The sequence below is a fragment of the Enhydra lutris genome, unplaced genomic scaffold (genome assembly GCF_002288905.1).
Source record: "Enhydra lutris kenyoni isolate GAN:26980312 unplaced genomic scaffold, ASM228890v2 scaffoldscaffold1, whole genome shotgun sequence".
Classification (NCBI taxonomy): Eukaryota; Metazoa; Chordata; class Mammalia; order Carnivora; family Mustelidae; genus Enhydra; species Enhydra lutris.
The window spans coordinates 107,152,410-107,175,266 of record NW_019154085.1 but is presented as its reverse complement, the minus strand read 5'-3'; positions in this window follow the sequence as shown (position 1 = coordinate 107,175,266).

Here is a 22,857-nt window from a genome sequence, read left to right as displayed (position 1 = left end):
TACCCTAACTCCCAGAGCAGCGGTAAATGAAAGGATGCAGAGGTAGTCCCTAGTAGAGCACCTGGAAAAATTCTTCTTTTTTCTTCCATTACTGCATGACCCACATCTCCACACAACCTCATTAGAGGTAGAGATTTTTCTGAGTTAGGTAGGGAAATGAAATAAAAGGGTTTTTTTTTTTTTATTTCTTTATTTATTTGACAGAGAGAGAAATCACAAGTAGGCAGAGAGGCAGGCAGAGAGAGAAGGGGAAGCAGGCTCGCCACTGAGCAGAGAGCCCGATGTGGGGCTCGATCCCAGGACCCTGGGATCATGACCTGAGCCAAAGGCAGAGGCTTTAACCCACTGAGCCACCCAGGTGCCCCAAAATAAAAGGTTTTTAAGTGAAGGTGTATTTGAAATGAAAGAAGACACAGGGAATGAGTGCTGTGCCCAACTCATAATGCAAAATACAGAGGCTTTCTAAACACAGCTCCTGACTTCCAGCACAAAAAGAAAAAAAAAGGAAAAAAAAGTATTCTGCCCTTTGCAACAGGGTGTTCTTCTCTAGCCACAGGTTTGGGCAGATTTCTCCTCCTTACAAATGTGCCAACTGCTTTAGGCAATTTCTCCACTTAAGCAGGACATTCATCGACAGAACTTGCAGAAAATAATAATGCCATCATTCATGAGAATGTTGGGCTATTCACTAACTAACTCTGAGGTGCTTTGAAAATATTAAGCACAGCATAAATGTTAAGAAATAGTAATTACAAGGACACTGGTTGTAATTGGAGTCAGCTTTTAAATTTAGAAGGGAAAGATCATGATTATAAACTATTATCATCCAGTAAGTTCATTTAAATCCTCCATTCTCAGAATTTGTGGTGAGTTATAATAAGAACAGAGGATAATAAAAGTAAAAACTGAAGGACTCAGAAAAGTTGAAGAAATGAATCTTCCCGGCTACGTGTCACAGATGAAAAGCTGTAGATTGAGGTGGGGAGTGGTGTACATGTGGTTTTAAGCTAGGATCCTGTTCACCCAGTCATTCATTTGCCTTTATTTAAGTGCTAAGACCTATGTCTCAGGCACTATGTTAACTGCTGGGTACATGATAATCAATAAAGTAGATCCATTCAGTGCTTTCCCAGAGCTCACATGATTAAATGGAGCTATTGGCTCTAACTTTGCCTTGTTGGTCTTCAATTTCTCTGGTGTCTAATGGAGACAATTCTTTTCTCTATCCATTTCACAGAGATGATATCGGATAAATACAGGTAACTAATATAAGAAGTGCTCTAAAAATAATAAAAAGTAAAATTAAAAAAGGATCACCATCATATGGTAATTTTGCCATGGAAAAAAAGCATGGACATGGATATTTGAGACTGGAATTCTTCCTTTGCCAAGAACTAGTGCAAGAAGCTAATGAATGAGTTTTGATCATCTCTCTCTTCTACTCTTTGTTTTGTATTCTGTTTAGAAAAGGTTAACATTTCTTTTCTTCATTCTCCAAAAATAAAACTCAGTGCAGATCTGGATTTTAAAATAAATTACAGAGTGGATCAAAACTCCAAATAAACATAAAATGAAGCAAACCAGTATCCAACTGGGTTCAATAAAGGGAAGGACTCATTAGTATCTGATCTAATCATATATGTATACATTTTTTATTGCTTTTGATTTGGGTTCCAAAAAACCATGAGCCTTTAGAGAGGCAAAGGTGAAAAAAGAAACTACAGAAAAACTAAATCGTATTTGGTAATAACTATAAGGAATTATTAAGGAAATGTTTGGAATATTTCACCCAATGGGTTTATTATCAAGAATAATAATCTCAGTGTCCCTCAACTTTGGGCATGGAGTCTCCTCAAGAAAAGTCAGCATTCTTGAGGATACTTCGTGTAACAATCTGATTGTATTACACTGAGGAAAAGTCTTATGATTTGTACTCCACTAAGTGACCGTTTAAAAATTCTCTGACATCAAATATGGTGTATTGCATGTAATATATCCTTCTCATGTCACAAGCAAAATTTTGAGGTCCCAGAGTAAATTGTATATTTGTCATATCTCTCATTCCACCCTTAAGACTACCTCTGTGTTGATATTAAGTCCTGCCAGAAATGCTTAAATTCAAAATAGCTATTTATACATGCAATATATACATATAAATAGCTAACACGGCAACAGTGATAATCCCACATTAACTTCCAATTAGATTTACATTTCAATTTTAGGAGGAAATGGCAGGCAGTTGGGAAATGCAATCCGCACAAATAGAAATGGAAAGGATACCACATAAAACCATAATTACATGACTAAAGAAATATCTTTTCCCTGTATTCAAGGAAATTATGGGATGTTGCAGGTGATTATCAGTTTATGATCTGAACCTGCAATCTGTCCCTTTGTGTTTTCTCACTCTCCAGGCAGCATGGAATTTAGGCACGGGGAAGGGTAGCAGAGAAAGAACTGCTGAGTTGTCAAAACAGCAAAGTGGTAGATATTCAGAGGCTCTAAAATTTAAAAGTATTAAACATTCATTTGATTATTGCCTCTAACTTTCCCTCGTTAGCAACAAATGCAGTAAAATGTACCTGAAAGTATTTAAAACAACTAAAGTAATGTACATTACACTTGGTTTCTTTTTAAAACAAATCAACAGGGGTGCCCGGGTGGCTCAGTGGGTTAAGCCTCTGCCTTCGGCTTGGGTCATGATCTCAGGGTCCTGGGATCGAGCCCCACATCGGGCTCTCTGCTCAGCAGTGAGCCTGCTTCCCCCTCTCTCTGCCTGCCTCTCTGTCTACTTGTGATGTCTCTCTCTCTCTGTCAAATAAATAAAAATCTTAAAACAAACAAACAAAAAAACAACCAAATCAACAGGCACACACACACACAGACACACACAGTTTATGCACTAAAAGGTATAGTAGAGAATGTGTATCATACTGTATGCACATCTTGGTATTGTGAACAGGCCAAGATTATCAGAAAATAGACAAATATTTATTCCAGAAATTTGAATTCTAAGTTTTCACCGCTATGTGCTGAGGGGCAACAGAGTATAAAGAACATAGCAAGAAATTTTACAACTAAGGATTATTCATTTTGGGGGAAGAGAGAGTAGTGAGGAGATGGCTCTTTCTCTGTAATTGCTTCTCAGTGAAATGCTGAGCATGAATGTGTGACTTGTTAACAGTTGAGAACTGGGCCTTTTAGCATGAAGCACATAAAAGTGTTTCAATTATCTTACTCTTTCTCTTTGAATGGGCTAGTTGATTTTGCCATTTCAAGTTGAAACTGAATTTAAAAATATAACTCATCACAATCGAAATAAAAGAGAATTTATTAGATTTATCAGAATAGTGGATGGACTATAGGATAACAAGAGAGCAATAGAGCACAGTGTTTTATAGCATAGAACAATACAGCGACACAGCTGGTGATCAAAACCATGCACTTTGAGGTTAGGTGGACCTGAGTTTAAAGCTGTCACTGATTTTTGTGACCTTGGATGAGTTACTTATCCTCATAGTACCTCAGTGTCCTCTTTTATGAAAAGCTATGACTACCTGACTAATATACATGTAATAACAGTTTAATGAAGCAACATATATAAAATACTTAGCAAAGAATTGGAAACATAAGGGCTAGAATATAGTAGTTGTTATTACTGTAACAGAAGATATTGCTGTTTTTGAAATAGAACACACTCACATGTTCAGTGTATTAATCAAAGACCCTTAAAATCTGCTAACATTCTTACTTGCCAGAGTTAGGGGTCCATATCATCTGTCTACTGGAGTAAAGACATACACAGGGATCCATGCTCTGGCTGCAGCTGGTCAAATAATAGGCAGACTTCATCTTCTTAAACATGACAATTTCTTTTGGATGACTTTTAATGTCCTAGAGTTCACAGGAGACATGCTGCCATGTAAGATTAGTCCTTCCTACATGGACTTTGGTGGATTTGTGTTTGTTCCTCCTGTTTCTAAGTGGTCAGCTCTGTTACCAGCTGAAAAGAAAAAGATGGGCTAATTTGGAACTATCACTGTCTGACATTGATATAGAAAAGTTCTCAAGAGGGAACTGGATAAAGAATAGGAAAATTGAGCAAAAATAGATATCCCTCTCAAACCCTCATCAGCACTTTCAGCAACTGCAGAAAATATGATGTGAAAACAGAATGTCATTAAACCTGTGGGAAACAAGAATGCAACCCATCTGCAGATTAAAAAAAAACAAACAAACAATTAGGAATATCAGTAATCTCTGAAGATATGGGATAAGCAGAGGAGGGCTGCTAGAAAAGGTGTGATTTGGTCAACAGGTGCCTCAAACTCAGAGATAGAAAATAGTTTGGCAGAAAGGGCTCTGGGGCAATTATTCTGGCATTCAATGTTGATGGACAAAATATTTTTCATATACTGGGATGGTTCCTACATGATACTTTGGCCTCTATGCTAGCAGTGAATATTAGAACTGTTTACCCTCAGGGCGGAAGAGTGAGTGCAGGTTTTAGAGACAAAGTAGCAGGTCAGTCTTCCAGGAAATGATGGGGGAAAATCAGCATGATTTAAAAAATGTCCAAACCTACTGGTAATGGTACATGCCTATTGGCTGCACATAAATTCCCTTCTATGGAGTCCACAGAAGTAACCTTTGAAAATGCACGCATAGACAGGCTAAAAGAGAGTCTCTAATAGAAAGATGAACATACAGGGGCACATGGGTGGCTCAGCCAGTTAAGCATCTACCTTCTGTTTGGGTTGTGATCTCAGGGTCCTGGGATTGACTCCTGTATCAGGCTCCCTGCTCAGCAGGGAGGCTGCTTCTCTCTCTCCCTCTGCCTGCTGCTTTCCCTGCTTATGTGCTCTCTCTCTCTCTCTCTGTCTCAAATAAATAAATAAAATCTTAAAAAAAAAAAAAAAAAGAAAGATGAACATACAAACAGAAATCACCAAATATTACCAAAGAGCATTTAAGAAAAGCAGTAGTGGTGCCTGGGTGGCTCAGTCAGGTAAGTGGCCAAATCTTGGTTTTGGCTCAGGTCTTGATCTCAGGGTCCTGGGATGGAGCCCTTAACTGGATTCAGCAAGGAGTCTGCTTGAGAATTCTCTCTTTCCCTCTGCCCAGCCCTCACCTCCTGCTCACACACATTTTCTAAAATAAATAAATCTTAAAAAAAAAAAAAACAATAAAAACATGAGCCAAATTACCTCCCTGCCAAAAAATACAAATGGGTAAATAATTATTATTAAGAAATAGAAGAGTTCACAATATATAATCAATATTTCTAAAGTTATAAGGTATTATATCCCAGAAATAAGAACAGATTATTTTGAAAAAAAAATCAGTTAAAACTCTTACAAATGAAAATTATCAAAATTATTACCATTGAAGGAAAAGAATTGACAGAACTGAAAAATAGTAAGCAGATATTAACTCGAGTTTACCACAAGAGAGGTACCCAAAAAATATAAAAGTAAAATATGAAAAATATGCAAGGCGATTAAAAAGTAGAAAACAAGGAAATCTTTCATTTATTCAGTATATGCAGCATAAGAATGGTATATTTTTAGGATAGACTAGCATATGAGAACAAATGAAGTTCAGTATTTTGGTGGTATAATAAAGGAGAAGGTTATTTCTTGCTCAAATTTTCCAAGACATGTGGTATTCTGGTGGGTAGCAGTGGAGGGTTCTTCATGTGTTCATTTAGCGATCCAGGTGGGCAGGACTGCCTTCGGCATCACCAGAAGCCCAGGGAAGGGAAGAACACCAGCAAAGAATGCATGCAGGTGTCATATATGACGGCTATTCCTTCAATTACAGAATGGGTACGTTATCTTTGCAGCTCACATTCCACTGGAAAGAATTTACACCCATAGTCACACTCCACTGGAAGGAAGACTAGGGAATGAATCTGACCAGCTCTGTCACAGAATAGAAGACAAAATGCTAAGAACCAATGGAATAATATTGCCCATCATTTAAAAAGAAATAAAAATAAAAGATTTCATCCTGAGTCATGCTGAGACCATTGAGTATAAAACATAATGAATACAAACCAGAAGATGCATATTTAAGTGAAATTTTAAAACATATTGAGCTATTTCATGTTAAAAATAATAAAACATTGTCTATGAATTTCTGTAAAAAAACACTTTGAATCTAGAATTCTGCACCAGTCCAAAATTGGATTTATATCGAAGAAGAAACTAACAGCATTTTGGCAGGGCAAGAACTTAGTAACCCTGTTATTTATAAACACTTTATGAATTAATTACTAGGTATAGTCCAGAAAAGTAAAAAGAAAAAAAAAATCAGTATAAGAAGGTAAAAGATGGAGCACATGGGTGGCTCAGTGTGTTAAGCTTCTGCCTTTGGCTCAGGTCATGATCTCAGGGTCCTGGGATCGAGCCCCACATTGGGCTTTCTGCTCAGCGGGGAGCCTGCTTCCCCCCCCCCTCTCTTCCTTCTTTTCTGCCTACTTGTGATCTCTCTCTGTCAAATAAATACATACAATCTTTAAAAATAAATAATTAAATAATTAAATAAATAATAAAAGGGTAAAAGAAACTGGCAGACAAGTTTTTAAAAGCAAAAGAATATTATTCTAAAAAATATGAAATTGTACATTAATGTGGGATTTGATGAAGATGAAGATTATCTGACTCAAGGGATGCTTCTTATAGGAGAATTGCACATAAAGAGTATACATTTAATATTAAAAGTGGAATTCTCTGTTAATGTAAAGTATTATATAAATTCTGTTAGATGTTAACAAAATAGTTAAGGTAAATTAGATTTTCAGAAAAGAAGGGGTGGTGAAGAAGATAAAAGATCTATTGCACAAATGCACCAAATGCAAAGAAGGAAGTTAAGAATAAAACCTTAGGATGCACCATCATTCAGAGGGAGGGTCTCTGATGCAAGGGAAGGACTCATGGAACTAAGTAAGGGAGCTCATTTGAGTCTTAATAAACCCATTACAGGGAGAAATAAAGCTGTGGAACTCTGTAGTGTTGTCGGGAGGGGAGTTGAGGAAATTTTTAAGTACAGATAAAATTTTCTTTTATTAAAGGTAAGCTAAGGGTTGGGTCAGTCGGTTAAGCATCTACCTTCAGCTCAGGTCATGATCTCAGAGTCCTGGGATCAAGCCTGGAGCCAGGCTTTCTACTCAGCTGGGTGTGTGCTTCTCCCTCTGCCTCTCCCCCTCCCCCAGGCTTGTGCTCACTTTCTCTCTCAAATGAATAAATAAAATCTTTTAAAAAAAGAAAAAATAAATTAAAGTAAGCTAAGGATTTAAAAAAGACATAAATAGAATTTAGCACAGTATCTGGCATATATTAACAGCAAATAATAGATGTTACCCATTTCTTAAAAAAGTGGTTCTTTTTAAATTTATTTTCAATTTTTTAATAGAAATATAGTTGAGATGTAGCACTGTATTAGCTTTAGGTGTAAAGCATAATGATTTGATAAACACCACACATAGCTACAAATTTATTTTTCTTGTGATAATAACACCTAAGATTTAGTCCCTTGGCAAATTTCAAATATGCAATAGAGTATTGTTAACTACAGTCACCATGCTGTAAATTAGATTCCTAGTACTTATTTTGGTGAACCCTACCCTCCACTTCTGGAAACCATCAATCTGTTCTCTATGTGTATGAGTTCAATTTTTTTTTTTGATTACACATATAAGTGATATCATACAGTTGTTATCTTGGTCTGAAATTTCACTGAGCATAATGTCCTCATGTTCCTTCCATATTGTTGTAAATGGCAGGAATTCCTTCTTCTTTATGGCTGATTACCATAAAATATTCCACTGTGTATGCATTCATTTGTGTGTGAGTGTATGTGTCACATTTTCTTTATGCATTTATCCATCAAAGGACACTTAGGTTGTTTCCATTACTTAGCTAGTGTAAATAATGCTGCAATGAACATGGAAGTGCATTTTTTTTGAATTATTATTTTTTTATTTTCTTCCGATAAATACGCAGAAATAGAATTGCTGGATCATATGATATTTCTATTTTTAATTTTTTAAGGAACCTCTATATTGTGTCCTACAGTGGCTACATCAATTCATTTCCCCACCAACATTCCACAAGGGTTCCCCTTTTTCCACATCCTTGCCAACACATTTTATTTTCTTTTTGAAAATGGCCATTCCAGCAGGTGTGAGGTAGTATCTTATTGTGGTTTTGATTTGAATTTCCCTGATGATTTGTGATGTTGAGCACCTTCTCATGTGTCTCTTAGCCATATATGTGTCTTTACAAACATATCTACGCCGATCTATCCACTTTTATTGAGCATTTTTTTCTATTGAGTTGTGTGAGTTCTTTATATATTTTAGGTATTAACCTCTTATCAAATATGATTTGCGATTTTTTTCTCTACTCCATAGGTTGACTTTTCATCTGTTGATGATTTCCTTTGACTCTCTCTCTGCCTCTGCCCCTCTCATATAAATAATAAACAAATAAATAGCCCTGCTAAATTTTGCTATTTTGCCTAATACTTTTGTGTCAAATTCAAAAAAAGCATTGCCAAAACTGATATCAAGGAGTTCACCCTCTATGTTGCCTTATACATCCAAGAGAATGAAAAGTCAACTAAAAAGATTTTTAGTTAAATAGCCCCTTGTTGGGGTGTGTGGGTGGCACAGTTGATTAAGCATCTCACTCTTGGTTTTGGCCCAGATCATGATCTCAGGGCTGTGGGATTGGGCCCTATGATGAGCTCCACGCTCAGCCCAGAGTTTGCTAGAGATTCTCTCCCCCTCCACCCCTGCCTCTTCCCAAATACATAAATAAATCTTTAAGTAGACCCTTGTTAATTTTTGCACTTTTGTAGAATGCTTTTGTGTCAAATCCAAAAAATTGTTGCCAAACTGACGTCAAGGAGTTTACCCCCTATGCTGCCTTCTAGGAGTTTTATGATTTCCAATCTTCTGTTCATGTCTTTAGTCCACTTAAAGTTTGGTTAGTATGTGGTGTAAGATAGGGTCCAGTTTCATTCTTTTACATGTGACTATCCAGTTTTTCCAGAAACATTTTTCAAAGAGACTATTCTTTCCTCATTGTATATGCTTTGTTCCTTACATACATAAGCTTATTCTATTCTGTTCCATTGCTCTTTGTGTCTGTTTTTCTGCCAATATCATACTGTTTTGATTACTATAACTTTGTTGTATAGTTTCAAATGCGGAAATGTGATGTCTCCAGCTTTATTCTTTTTCAAGATCGCTTTGGGTATTCAGGAACTTTTTTTGTGATTCCATACAAATTTCAGGGCTGTTTTTCTTTTTCTGTGCAAAATGCCATTGGAATTTTGATAAGGATTGCATTGAATCTATAGATTGTTTTGGCTAGTATGGATATTTTAACAATATTCATTCTTCCAATCCATAAGGATGCAATATATTTTCATTTATTTGTGTCTTCCTCAATTTCTTTCATCACTGTCTTATAGATTTCGTGTCTTTTACCACTTTGGTTAAACTTATTCCTGGATATTATTTTTGATGCAATTGTAAAATGGGATTGTTTTCTTAATTTCTCCTTCTGAGAGTTTGTTATTAGTGTTTAGAAATGCAACAAAATTCTGTGTATTATTTTCATATCCTTCAACTTTACAGAATTCATCTATTCCAACAGTTTTTTAGTGGAGTCAGTAAGATTTTTCTATACATAATATTATGTTAATTGCAAATAGTGTCAGTTTTACTCATTCCTTTCTGATTTGGATGCCTCTAACTTCTTTTTTCTTACCTCATTACTCTGGCTAGGTCTTCCAGTATTATGTTGAATAAAAGTGGTAAGAGTAGGATTCTTTTCTTGTTCTTGATCTTAAAGAGAAAAAACCTCACATTTGTGTATAATGTTATCTTGTTCTATGTGGCCTTTATTATATCAAGGTACATTCTTTCTATATCTACTTTATTGATAGGTCATTGTTTTTTTGTTTTTGTTTTTTAATTTATTTATTTGACAGACACAGCGAGAGAGGGAACACAAGCAGGGAGAGTGGGAGGGGGAGAAGCAGGCTCTCTGCTGAGCAGGGAGCCCGATGCGGGACTCGATCCCAGGACTCTGGGATCTTGACCTGAGCCGAAGGCAGAGGCTTTAACCCACTGAGCTACCCAGGTGCCCCTAGGTCATTGTTTTTAATCATAGAAGGATGTTAGATTTTGTTACTATGACATATATTTACTGATTTGCATATGTTTAACTATCTTTGCATCCCAAGAATAAATCCTATTCAATCATGTTGTATGACCTTTAAATGTGTTTTGTATTTGGTTTGCTAATATTCTGCTCAGGATTTTCACACTAGGGATATTTCTGTTCATCAGGGATATTGGCTTGTAAATTTCTCTTCACATACTGTTCTTTCCTGGTTTCAGTATCACAGTAATTTTGGCCTTTTAAAATGAGTTTGAGGCGGGGCACCTGGGTGGATCAGTCAGTTGAGCAGCTGCCTTTGGCTTGGGTCATAATCCCAGGGTCCTGGGATTGAGCTCCACACCGGGCTCCCTGCTCAGTGGAGAGCCTGCCTTTCCCTCTCCCTCTCCCTGTCTGCCACTCTACTACTCGTGCTTTCTCTCTCTCTGTCAAATAAATAAATAAAACATTTAAAAAATAAAAATAAATAAAAAGAATTGGTATCAATTCTTCTTTAAAAGTTTAGTAGAATTTGGGGCACCTGGGTGTCTTAGTCAGTTAAGCATCTGACTCTTGAGTTTGGTTCAGGTGGTGATCTTAGGATCATGAGATCAAGCCCTGGGTCATGAGATTGAGCCCTGAGTCAGGCTTTCTGCTGAGCCTGGAGCTTCCAGAGGATCTTTCTCCCTCTTCTCCTCCGCAGCTCACACACACTCACATGCATTCTCTCTCTCTCTCTCTCTCTCTCGGAAAAAAATAAATTATTAGAATTTACCAGTGAAACCATCTGCCAACTGGTCCTGGACTTTTACCAGTTGGGGCATTTTGAATACTGATTCAATCCCCTTACTCATAATTGTTCTATTCAGATTTTCTGTTTCTTCATGATTTAGTCTTGAGATTTTCTGTACTTCTGGGAATTTCTCCATTTCATCTAGGTTATCCAATTTATTGGTGAGTAGTTGTTCATAGTTTCTTATGATACTTAGTAGTTCTAATGTCTCATTTTTCTTTTAAAAAAAAGATTTTATTTATTTATTTTACACAGAGAGAGAGAGAGAGAGCACACGCAGGAAGAGTGGCAGGAGGAAGGAGAGGGAGAAATGGCCTCCCTGCCCAGTGGGAGGGGCTGAATGAGGCCCTGATGAGGGACTCAATCCCAGGACCCTGGGATCATGACCTGAGCAGAAGGTAGGTGTCCAACCAACTGAGCCAACCACATACTCCTCCTTTTTCTTCTCTGCTTTTATTTATTTGAGTCTTCACTTTGTCTTGGTCTAGATAAAGGTTTTCACAATAGCAATATGTATATTCATATTTTATATAAAACCTGATTAATAAAATGGGCTAAGGAACTGAATAAACATTATTTCAAAGACAAATACTGTGTTACTTATATATAGAATCATTAAAAAAATGTTGAACTCACAGAAACAGGGAGTAGAAAAATGATTGCTGTAAGGAAAATAGAGAGAGGTTGGTAAAAGGGCACAAACTTTCAATTATAAGAGAAGTAGTTTCTGAGAATCTAATGTACAGCCTGGTGAGTATAGTTGATAATTGTACATTGTATAATTGAAGTTTAGTAAGATAACATATCTTAAATGTTCTCACACACACAAAGTTAACTGTGTGAAGGCTGAATATATTAACTTAGTAAGAATCTTTTACAATCAAATCATCACATTGTATACTTTAAATATATTCAGTTTTTTCAATTATATTTTAATAAATCTGGAAAACAATAAAAGTGGCAAAATTGACAAGAATTTTTAAAACACTTGTATCTTATAATCCATCTAGTAGCATTTGTTAGGGTAACAGAAATCCCTCCATTTCTTTTAAGATTTATTTATTTATTTATTTATTTGAGAGAGAGAGAAAGCATGAGCCAAGGGTAGGGGGCAGAGGGAGAGGGATAAGCAGACTCTCCACTGAGCAAGAAGCCTGATGCTGGGCTCCATTCCAGGACCCTGGGATCATGACCTGAACTGAAGGTGGACTTTTAACCAAATGAGCCACCCGGGTGCCCCTAAATCCCTCCATTCTTCAAAGTTTTTCCTGAAGTTTATTATGCATAAAAGCCAATTGTGATTTTTTTGTTGAATAGTAAGGAATGCATAGCTCCACTAACATAGGAGAAAAGTGGAACACCCCATGCAGAATGGTAGAACAATTTAAAAATTCAGTAACTAAATGCAAATAATATGTTTAAGATATTAGCAACCATTAGAAAACAAACACCGTGGAAACATGAAAAATCTTGGAGTGAAAAGATTTATAAACCACATATAATAGAGCAGAAGTTTGAGCCTACTTCGACTAGATATTAAGGGCAAGCTAATCAGAACCATCCCAGAATTTACATCAGTTAGACATCTAGCATGCACTCTCATGCATAGTGCTAGGATGAGTTACAAAGGGGAGTCACTTCACTAATGAGGAAGCCTCCTTGAGACCACTAAGTGTCTGCATTTCAACTGAGGACTCTTTGCCATTTGGCAAATTAGGAAAGTCTCACACACCTCCCTCAGAAATGTCAGTTTCCTGTTCCATAGCAATAATCAGAAACTGGGTTGAGGCTCTGCTTTCACATACTCCAGGTGGTGAAAGTAAAACAAAACTTTTGACTAGATTAGAGTCCTTAATTTAGTTACCTCCTTCAAATCAAGACATCAGCTGTTAAGTTGGAAAATTACCAAGTCCCATTTCTCTTTATTTTTGCCATCATACTCTATACATTTTCTCCAAGCAGTAAATTAGGGGAAGAAAAGAGATTATTCTGCTGAAGAAGATGATTAGGGAGAAGGTTAAAAAGAGTGCCTGAGGGAGCATTGCATAGACCATTGAATATTTGACCAAGAGGGAGAGCTTGGATTACTGATTTTCATTCACATGCCCTTTGGCATTGAACTCTGTGCTCCAACCCCCTCTTCTATAGAATTAAAATAATAAGGCTGTCCAGTCTTCCTGGGTACAGTAAAACACTCATAAAATTTTATGTGATGAAGTGCTTTTTTAAAGTAAAATGTATATTGCAGGTGCAAATAATCTGAAACATCAGCTTTAAATTCTAGTTTTTCAATCCAGTATGAGAACTTAAGTCTTCACTTGTCTTCCTGACACTGAAAAATGGAGTCTGTGTAAAGATTTTGAAACGACTTAACATCCTATCATTACCTTTCCAGGTACAAATTAACATTCTCATTGAAAGGAACATGTCTGCTATGTCTTCGAAAGAAGCATCCTGACATTTATTGGAATCCAGAATTTGATATTTTTTTTTAAAAAAACTTTATACTGACACTTTTACAGAATCAAAGTCATGAAGTCATTGTTCCCTTTTGTCATATTACATTGATCTTGTGGCCCTTGGGAATTTCTTCCACTGTCTACGGATTTTGATTTAAGATCACCAATGGCTTTATTTTTTTCTTTTTCTTTTTTTTTAGATTTTATTTATCTATTTGAGAGAGAGAGAGAATGAGCAAGGGCAGGAGCAGGGGCAGAAGGAGCAGGAGAAGCAGACTCCCCACTGATGGGAGCCCATCTCGGGGTTTGATCCCGGAACCCCGGGATCATGACCCTGAGCTGAAGGGAGATGTTTAACTGACTGAGCCACCCAGGTGCCCCTAAGATCACTAATACCTTCTGATGATCTATTCAAGCTAACTTCTAAATTTCCATTTTAGTCCATTTCCCTCTGATGTTTTGCAATACAAGCTGCTTTCTCTTTCCTGATTTCCACATCCTGATAGCTTTTTTTTTCTTTCAGAGTCCACTTTCATATTCTGACTATTGCTTATGTGTCTCGTTTACTGTTTTTAATTTCCTCAAAAATGCCACCTAAGACCCATCCTCTTTCTTCTGTATGATTCCTAAGCTCTCCTATTTCTTCAGTTTGGTACAGAATAATTCTATGCCTGATTTAATGAACTGCTGTAACTGTCTCAAAACTTAGTAATTCTTAAACAAGGGCTCTGCATTTTCATTTTCTGCTGGACCTTATAAATTAAGCAGCCAGTCCTATCTACTGGCCGTTTCTTGAGGCATGCTTCACAGACACCTCTATGTGTCTCTGAATACTTATCATTTTGGTAACATTTCTCTTCAAAATTTTTTTAAATATTCATGTAATATTATTAACATGTATCTAGTTAAAATTGAAATCATTAGTTACTTCTTCCCTCACCAAGCAGACAAGTGATCCAAATTTTGAATGCATTTCATTGTCTTAGAATTTCCTAAATCCCATTTCTTCATTTGTTTACAGGATTAATTCAGGTCCCTGTCTTTTTTCCTCTGAAATTGTGACACCATTATTATTGCCAAAGTGCTGAACCTAAAAGCCATATAGGATCATGTCCTTTCTAATCTTAAAAATAAACAATGGCTCTTTATTGACATTGCTCAAATACATTAATATGGGCACTTAGGTCCCTTATGATCACTTGTCTGTATACCCCTCCTTGTCCTATTTCTGCCATCATTGGCATTGCAGCAGCTTTCCAGGAACACTTAATTATCCACTCCCCAAAAAGCATGCTCTTACATATCTTTGTGATTTTTTCCAGCAATGCTCTTTCTGCCTGAAAAGTCTTTAGTCAGCTTCTTCCCCAAAGAGATCCTATGAATTCATCAGGAGTTAATTTAAATGCCATCTTTGCTGTGAAGCATTTTTCTTCTCCCAGGCACATATATTTACCCCTTCTCAGGACTCACCTAGTGAGTATTTTTGCATATATTTCAGTTATAGAATTTGTCACTTGGATCATTAAAGGAATATGTGTAATTTTTTTATTGTATTATTTGCTTTACCACAGAACTCAGCATGATGTGGGCAGTAAATATTTCTTAAATATTATTATATTAATATTAGTTATAAAGTTAGTCCATAATATTTTCTGTTATAAATTAATTTACATATTTTTCTAGAATTAAATGCATAATTAGATCATTTAAATGGAATTTTATTTTTTAATAAAATAATTTATGCTAATTATAATTCAATAAACACAATGTTCTTTTATATTGGTTTTTATTACAATTCAATATATTATACAATATGTAACATATAAAATGGTAGAAACATGAAAGTATTTTTGTATATAAAAAAATGTAAGAAAAGTTACATCAAGTAACCAAAAATTAACTAACATGCATTTTCATATTATAAATTTGTAACTGTATTCCATTTTCCCCTTCCATTTATATATTAATTTTCATATATTACTTACATAAAGTCTGTGAAGAAGACAGTGGTAGAATCAATACCACCTGGTTACAATTAGTAGAAAAATGATTGGGGAGTTTAATGGATTTGTTTGTTTTTTTTTGCTATTCTATTATTTTTCCCTTGTAAAAAGACTTTATTTTTAAAGTAATTTTAGGATCCTAGCAAAAAAAAAGTACAACAGAAACAGGAAGTTCTCATATAACCCTTCCCCTCACTCACATACAGCCTCTTGAATTTCCCCAGGGTGGTATATTTGGAACAATTGATGATCCTGCACTGACACATAATTATTATCCATATCTTATACATTGGAGTTCTCTCTTGGTGTTGTACATCCTGTGGGTTTTGACAAATGTATAATGACATATCTTCACGATTATAGTAGTGACAGAAAAGTGTCATTGCACTCAAAGTTCTCTGTGGTCTCAATGGCTTATTGTTGATAATATGGCAAATTATGGGAAGAGCAGAGTCTGATCATACAGGTAGATACACTGTACACAACACCTAGTGCATGCTCAGAACCTCATGAATTTATTTATACACATTTATTTGAGTTCTCAAAAGTACTTTGCAGCATGTATATACTACTTAGTTCTTTGTGTTGAAACAAACAGATTTTGGCTCAACTGATTGAAGGATGACTAGTTTATGGACTTCTAGACATACTTCAATAGCCAGGACAGTTCCAGGAATCAGCAACAGGAGCTCATTTGGCTCTGTCTCTACAGTGTTATTAAATTGCTTGCATCAGTGACTTAACATCTGTGCCCTTAGGATGGTATGTCAAGTTCCTGGGGTGAAGAAGGAAGAGGAGAAGGTGAAGAAGAAGAAGAAGAAGATAGTGTGTTTATCTCATATGAGTCCTCGACTAATCAGCTCTACAGGGAGAACAGGGGGAATTGTCCCCTATGGGACAATGGCCAGCCAACGTATTCAGAGACTTTTCACAGGAGAAGGGAGAATCAGAGAAGCTCTTCACCTAGCCAGATCCATTTCCCCATGGCTGCCCAAGCACATGTATCTTCTACCTTCTTCACTGACCACACACACCTTCTTTCCATACACACGGTGATACCATCCAATTAAGGAAAAAAAAAAGATTAACATCATCACCACACAAACTTTTGCTGCTCTTTCTCATGAGAAAGAATATGAAACTATATCTTCACCCACACTGACAATATAAGGCCAGTGTTCCGCAAATACAAAGGCTATTGATGGTGTCCTTTACTTCTAAAGTCACACTGATATCCCGTCTCAATATTTTTCAACTTGTATTCTTTAAAAAGATTTTTGAAATATAATAAGTATATTGAAAGTTACATCCTATAAACACACAGCTGATAAATTTTCACTGACAAAACATACCTGTTTAACTGGCATCTGGAGCTCAAGAAATAGAATATTACCAGCTTGTTAGAGACTCTCATCATATTCTCCTCCAGTTACTATTCTCCAAGGGGTATCAGTACCCCAATAACAATATGGGGTATTTTAACTAGCTACAAATAGTTTCTCAAAATGTGGACATGTAGTATGTCTCCATATTAATTTTCTAGGGATACCATAATAAACTACCACATACTGTGTGGCTTCAGAAAAGGATATTTATTTTCTCATAATTCTAGAAACTAGAAATCCAAGATCAAGGTGTCGGCAGGCTTGGATTTTCCTGAAGCTCCCCTCCTTTGTTTGTAGATGGTTGTCTTCTCCCTGGGTCTTCACATGGTCTTCCCTCTATGTGTCAGTGTCCTGATCTCCTCTTCTTTATACAGACACCAGTCATATTAGATTAAGACCAACATTAATGACCTCATTTTAACTTCATTACCTCTTTGAGACTCTTTTCCAAATATAGTCACAACTCATCCCATACCAAGGCCCCTTTTTTGCTCTGGTTTTCTTTTACTCCTCACCATTCTGTTTGTGCGATGTATCCTAATACTTTAATGTAACTGTAGAGGTTATATTTGTAATTTTGTATGTATTCTTTGGTGGGAATATACACAATTTATTACTTTACTGTTGATGGTAATTTCTATAGTTGCTAGTATGAAGCTATTACATAGTGCTTATTATAGACATTCTTATATGCGTCATTAGTGAATGTATGGATGCATTACTGTTAGATTTATACCTAGAATGGAATTGTGGGATTATACTGTATAAATGTATTCTATTTTACTAAAGACAACAAATAGTCTTGCCCTCATTTGTATTCCTAAGAGTAAATTATGAGAACTCTGGTTGTAACACATTCTAAGAAATACTTGGTATTGTGTGCAGAATCTTATTTCTTCTGAGGATTGTGAATAGGCTAGCATTATGATATTATTTTAAGATTTCCTGACAAAAAGTGAGGTTGAACAATTTTTTTTTAATATCTAGTAGTCAGAGGGATAAACTTTTTTGTGAAGTTTTGTTTAATTTTTGTCCATTCTTACATGGTTAGTCATTCTCTTATCTATATAGGAGCTCTTTATATAATATATATTAATTCAATATATATCTGTCAGATTCGTTTTATTAATTTTTTTTTATTTTGAGATAATTTTAGATTTACATTCTGTTGTAAGAAATAATGTAGAGATCCCATGTACTCTTCACCCTGCTTCCCTAACAAGAACATCTTGCAAAACTCTAGTACAATATTACAGGATATTGATTCTGATACATTGAAGGTAGGAGTCATTTCATCTGTACAACTATATCTCACGTTGCATTTTATAGCCACTCCCACTTCCCTGAAGCCTCCCTCCTTCTTGACCTCTGACAACCATAACCTATTTTCCATTTCTATAGCTTTGTCATTTCATGAGTGTTATATAAATGAATTTATACTATTTTTTAAAAGATTTTATTTATTTATTTGACAGAAAGAGAGATCACAAGTAAGCAGAGAGGCGGCAGAGAGAGAGGAGGAAGCAGTCTCCCTGCTGAGCAGAAAGCCAATGGGGGGCTCGATTCCAGGACGCTGAGATCATGACCTGAGCCAAAGGCAGCGACTTAACCCACTGAGCCACCCAGGCACCCCTGAAATTATACTATTGATATAGATAGATATAGATATAGATATAAATATAGGTATATAGATAGAGTATGGGATTTTTTTCATGTAGCATAGTCTCTGGAGATTCATTGAGTTGTTGTTTCTATCAATAGTTTGCTTCCTTTTATTGCTGAGTATCATCCCGCCATATGTGCACACCACAGTTTATTAACCATGGAAAGATATCTGGGCTACTTCCAGGTTTTAGCTGTTATGAACATTTTTTTCCAATAACATAGGTTTTCATTCATTTAGGGTAAATGCCCAAGTGCCAAGTATGGTTGTTGCATGTTCAGTTGTGTTTTTTTAGAAACTTCCAAACTGTTCTCCAGAGTGGCCATATCATTTTACATTCCCAGGAACAATGTATGAGTAATCTAGTTGTGCTGCATCTTCACTAGACTTCGGTATTATCACTATTTTGTATTTTACCATTTGGTTGGGTAGATGGTGTTATCTTCAGGCAGTTCTCATTTGCATTACCCTAATGGCTAATGACATTAAACAACTTCTCACGTGCTTATTTGCTTTTTGTATATTTCTTTTGCTGAAATGTCCCCTGTGTCTTTTTCTTATTTTCTAATTGCGTTACTCATTTTTATGCCGTTGAGATTTTGACAGCTCTTTGTATGTCTCAAATCTTGATCCTTTGTTGGATATATGATTAACCAAGTATTCTCTTCCAGTCTGTAGCTTGTCTTTTCATCTTCCTAACAGAATCTTTCACAGAACAAATACTTTTCTAAAATGTTGACAAAGTCTATGTAATCAATATTTCCTTTGATAGATCATGGGTTTTTTAATTGATTTTCTCCTATTGTTTTTCTAAAATTTTAATTCATAGTTTACATTTTAAATCCATGATTTAATTGTGGAGAAGATGTGAAATTTAGATCAAGTTTACTTTGTTTGTTTGTTTATAAATATCTAATTGTTCTAGTCACTCTGTTGAAAATAATATCCTTCTTCAATTGAACTGGTTTTGCTTCAATGTCAAAAATCAATTGATATATATGTGTGGGTTTATTTCTAGGTTCCGAAGCTTTTCTACTGATATGTGTCTATTCCTCTATAAAAACTGTCATATCTCTTTTTTTAAGATTTATTTATTTATTTATTTAAGAGAATGGGGAGAAGGGCAGAGTGAGAGGAAGAGAACCTCAACCAGACTCCTGACTGAACATGGGGCCAGCCATGGGACTCAGTCTCACAATCCAGGGGTCACAATCTGAGCAGAACACCAAGAGTCAACCTCTAAGCCTCAACCTACTAAGCCACCCAAAAACCACCATATCTTGGTTATTGTGACTATGAAATAAGTCTTGAAATACATAGACTCTTTCTCACATACCAATCTCCTTTTCCAAGCTGTTATATCTTCTTTATCTTTAAATATGAACTTTATAATAATCTTGCTTATGTCTAGAAAATTATTGCTCGCATTTTGATAGGAAGTGAGATAAACCAATATATCACTTTAGGGAGAATTTTTACTATTAAGATGTTCTATTTATAAACACTCAGTTTCTCCATTTATTCTCTTATTTCTTTCATCAGTGTTGTATAATTTTCAGCATACAAATCCTGCTCATGTTTTGTTGTATTTGCCTTCATATTTTTTTTAAACTGATTGTTTAGTTCATACATGTTCATGGCCAATATATAGAAACATAATTTATTTTTGTATATTTACCTTTTGTATCCTGCAAACTGGAAACTCATACATTAATTCCAGATTTTTTAAAATATATTTCAGGGGATTTTCTACATAGTGATATCATCTGGAAATAGCTTTATTTTTTTCTTTTCTAATATACATACCTTTTGTTTCTTTTCTTATTTCACTGTCCAAGAGCTTAAAGCACTATATTGTACCAGAATGATGAGAATAGACACCCTCCCCCCTGCTTTTTTTTTTTTTTTTTTTTTATCTTAGAGGTTAAGTGTTCAGTTTTCCACCATACAGTGTAATGTGAGCCAGAGGCTCTTTTATGGCAGCATTTTTTTTTTGTCATCTTAGTGAAGTTCTGATTCATACAATCATATGATTTTTGTTTTGTATCTTACTACTATAATGGATTACATTGGTTGAATTTTGAATATAGTTATGTTGTGTGGAAGTTTCTTATGTGAGAGTTTCTAGTTATGACTTCAATTTCCTTCACAGTAACACTGCTACTTAAATTATATATTTCATATTGGGCATATTGTGGTAATTTGTGCTGTGGCACAAATTGGCCATTTTCATCTAAGTAATATAATTTGTTTGTAGAATCATCCTTGGTATTACCTTATTATACTTAGTATCTTCTGTGACCACAATGGAATGAAACTAGAAATTAATATACAAAGGAAAACTGGAAAATTCCAGTAGATTAAAATAATCAATAGGTCAAAAATTAATCCCAAGCCAAATTAGAAAGTACTTTGAGATAAATAAAAATAAAACACAATATAACATTACTTATAGGATGCAGTAAGCACTATGATCAGGGAAAACATAGCTCTAGATGCCTACATTAAAGAAAGCTCTCAAATCAGTAATAATTTTATATTCTAATAAGCTAGGGGAAAAAAAGTAAACAAAACCCAAAGCAGCAGAAGGAAGGACATACTAAAGAGTAGAGCAGGGACAAATAAAACAGAGAGGAGAAGGACAACAGAGAAATCTGTTGTTTTTTTTTTTTTAAGATCAATAAAATTTGCAAGCTGTAACTTAGATGATTAAAAAAAAGGATTCAAATGACAAAAATCAGAAATAAGGGTGAAGACATTACTACAAACCTTATAGAATTAAAAAGAAACTATAAGAGAATATATGAATATTTTTACACCAACAAATTAGATAACTCTGATGAAATGAAAAGATTCCTAGAAATATACAAACTGCAAACAGTGACTCAGAAAGCAATAGAAAATATTAACAGACCTATGACAAGTAAAGCAATTAAATTAGTAATATAAAAAACTCTTGGGGGCACCTGGGTGTCTAAATTGGTTAGGCAGCTGCCTTCAGCTCAGGTCATAATCCCAGATCAAGTCCACTTTGGGGTCCGTGCCCATTGGGGAGTTTTCTTCTCTCTCCCCTTGCTCTTGTGCTCTTAGTTCTCTCTCTCTCCCTCTCAAATAAATAAATAAAATCTTAAAACAAAAACAAAAACAAAAACTCTTAACAAAGCCTAGGACCAAATGGACTCACTGGTGAATTCTATCAAACATTTAACAAAAAGTTAACACCAATCCTCCCACATCCTCCAAAAAATAGATGATGGAATAATTTTTTTTAAAGATTTTATTTATTTATTTAACAGAGAGAGAGAGAGAGATCACAAGTAGGCAGAGAAGCAGGCAGAGAGAGAGGGGGAAGCAGGCTCCCCGCCAAGCAGAGCCTGATGTGGCACTTGATCCCAGGACCCTGGGATCATGACCTGAGCCGAAGGCAGAGGCTTAACCCACTGAGCCACCCAGGCCCCTGATGGAATACTTCTTAAGTCAACTTATGAAACCAACTCAACAACAAAAAGGTAAATGTCCAATTTAAAAATAATGGGCAAAGTTCTTCAACAGATATTCCTCCAAAAAAGATTGCAAATGTCCAAAAGGCACATGAAATAATGATGAACATCACAAACAATTAGGGAAATGCAAATAAAAACTACAACGAGATACCACTTCACACCAACTACAACATCTATACTGGAGGGCGAAAAGCAACAAACAACTAGGAGACAATAATAAGTGTTGGTGGGGATATGGAGAAACTAGAATCATTTCTATTTTTCCAGGGGAAATGTGATGTGGTACAGCCTCTTCAAAGAACAGTTTGGCAGTTTCTCAAAAAGTAAAACATACACCTACCATATGACCCAGCAATTTCTCTTCAAGGTATATATACAGAAAAGAACAGAAAATAGATATTCAAATAAGTGGTTGTATATAAATATTCATCGTTGTACCAGTCACAGTAGTTAAAAGTTGGCAGCAGAAGAGTAGAGAAATAAATGTGGTATACCACGCAAGCAAATATTATTCAGTTATGAAAAGGAATGATGTAGTGACAGATGCTGTATTGTATATGATGCTCAAAAACATAATGCTCAAAGAGGCCAGACACAGGGGTGCCTGGGTGGCTCAGTCAGCTGAGCTTTGGACTCTTGATTTCAGCTCAGGTCATGATCTCAGGGTGGTGAAATCGAGCCCCACCTCCGTGCTCAAAGAGAGTCTGCTTGAGATTCTCTCTCACTCCCTCTCTGTCCCTTCTCTTGCTCTCTCCCACTTTTCTCTCTAAAATAAATAAGTGAGGTTTTGTTTTTTTTAAAGAAGCCAAGCACAGAACATCACATATTTATGATGCCAGTGTCTGAAATACTCAGAATAGTAAATCTATGGAGACA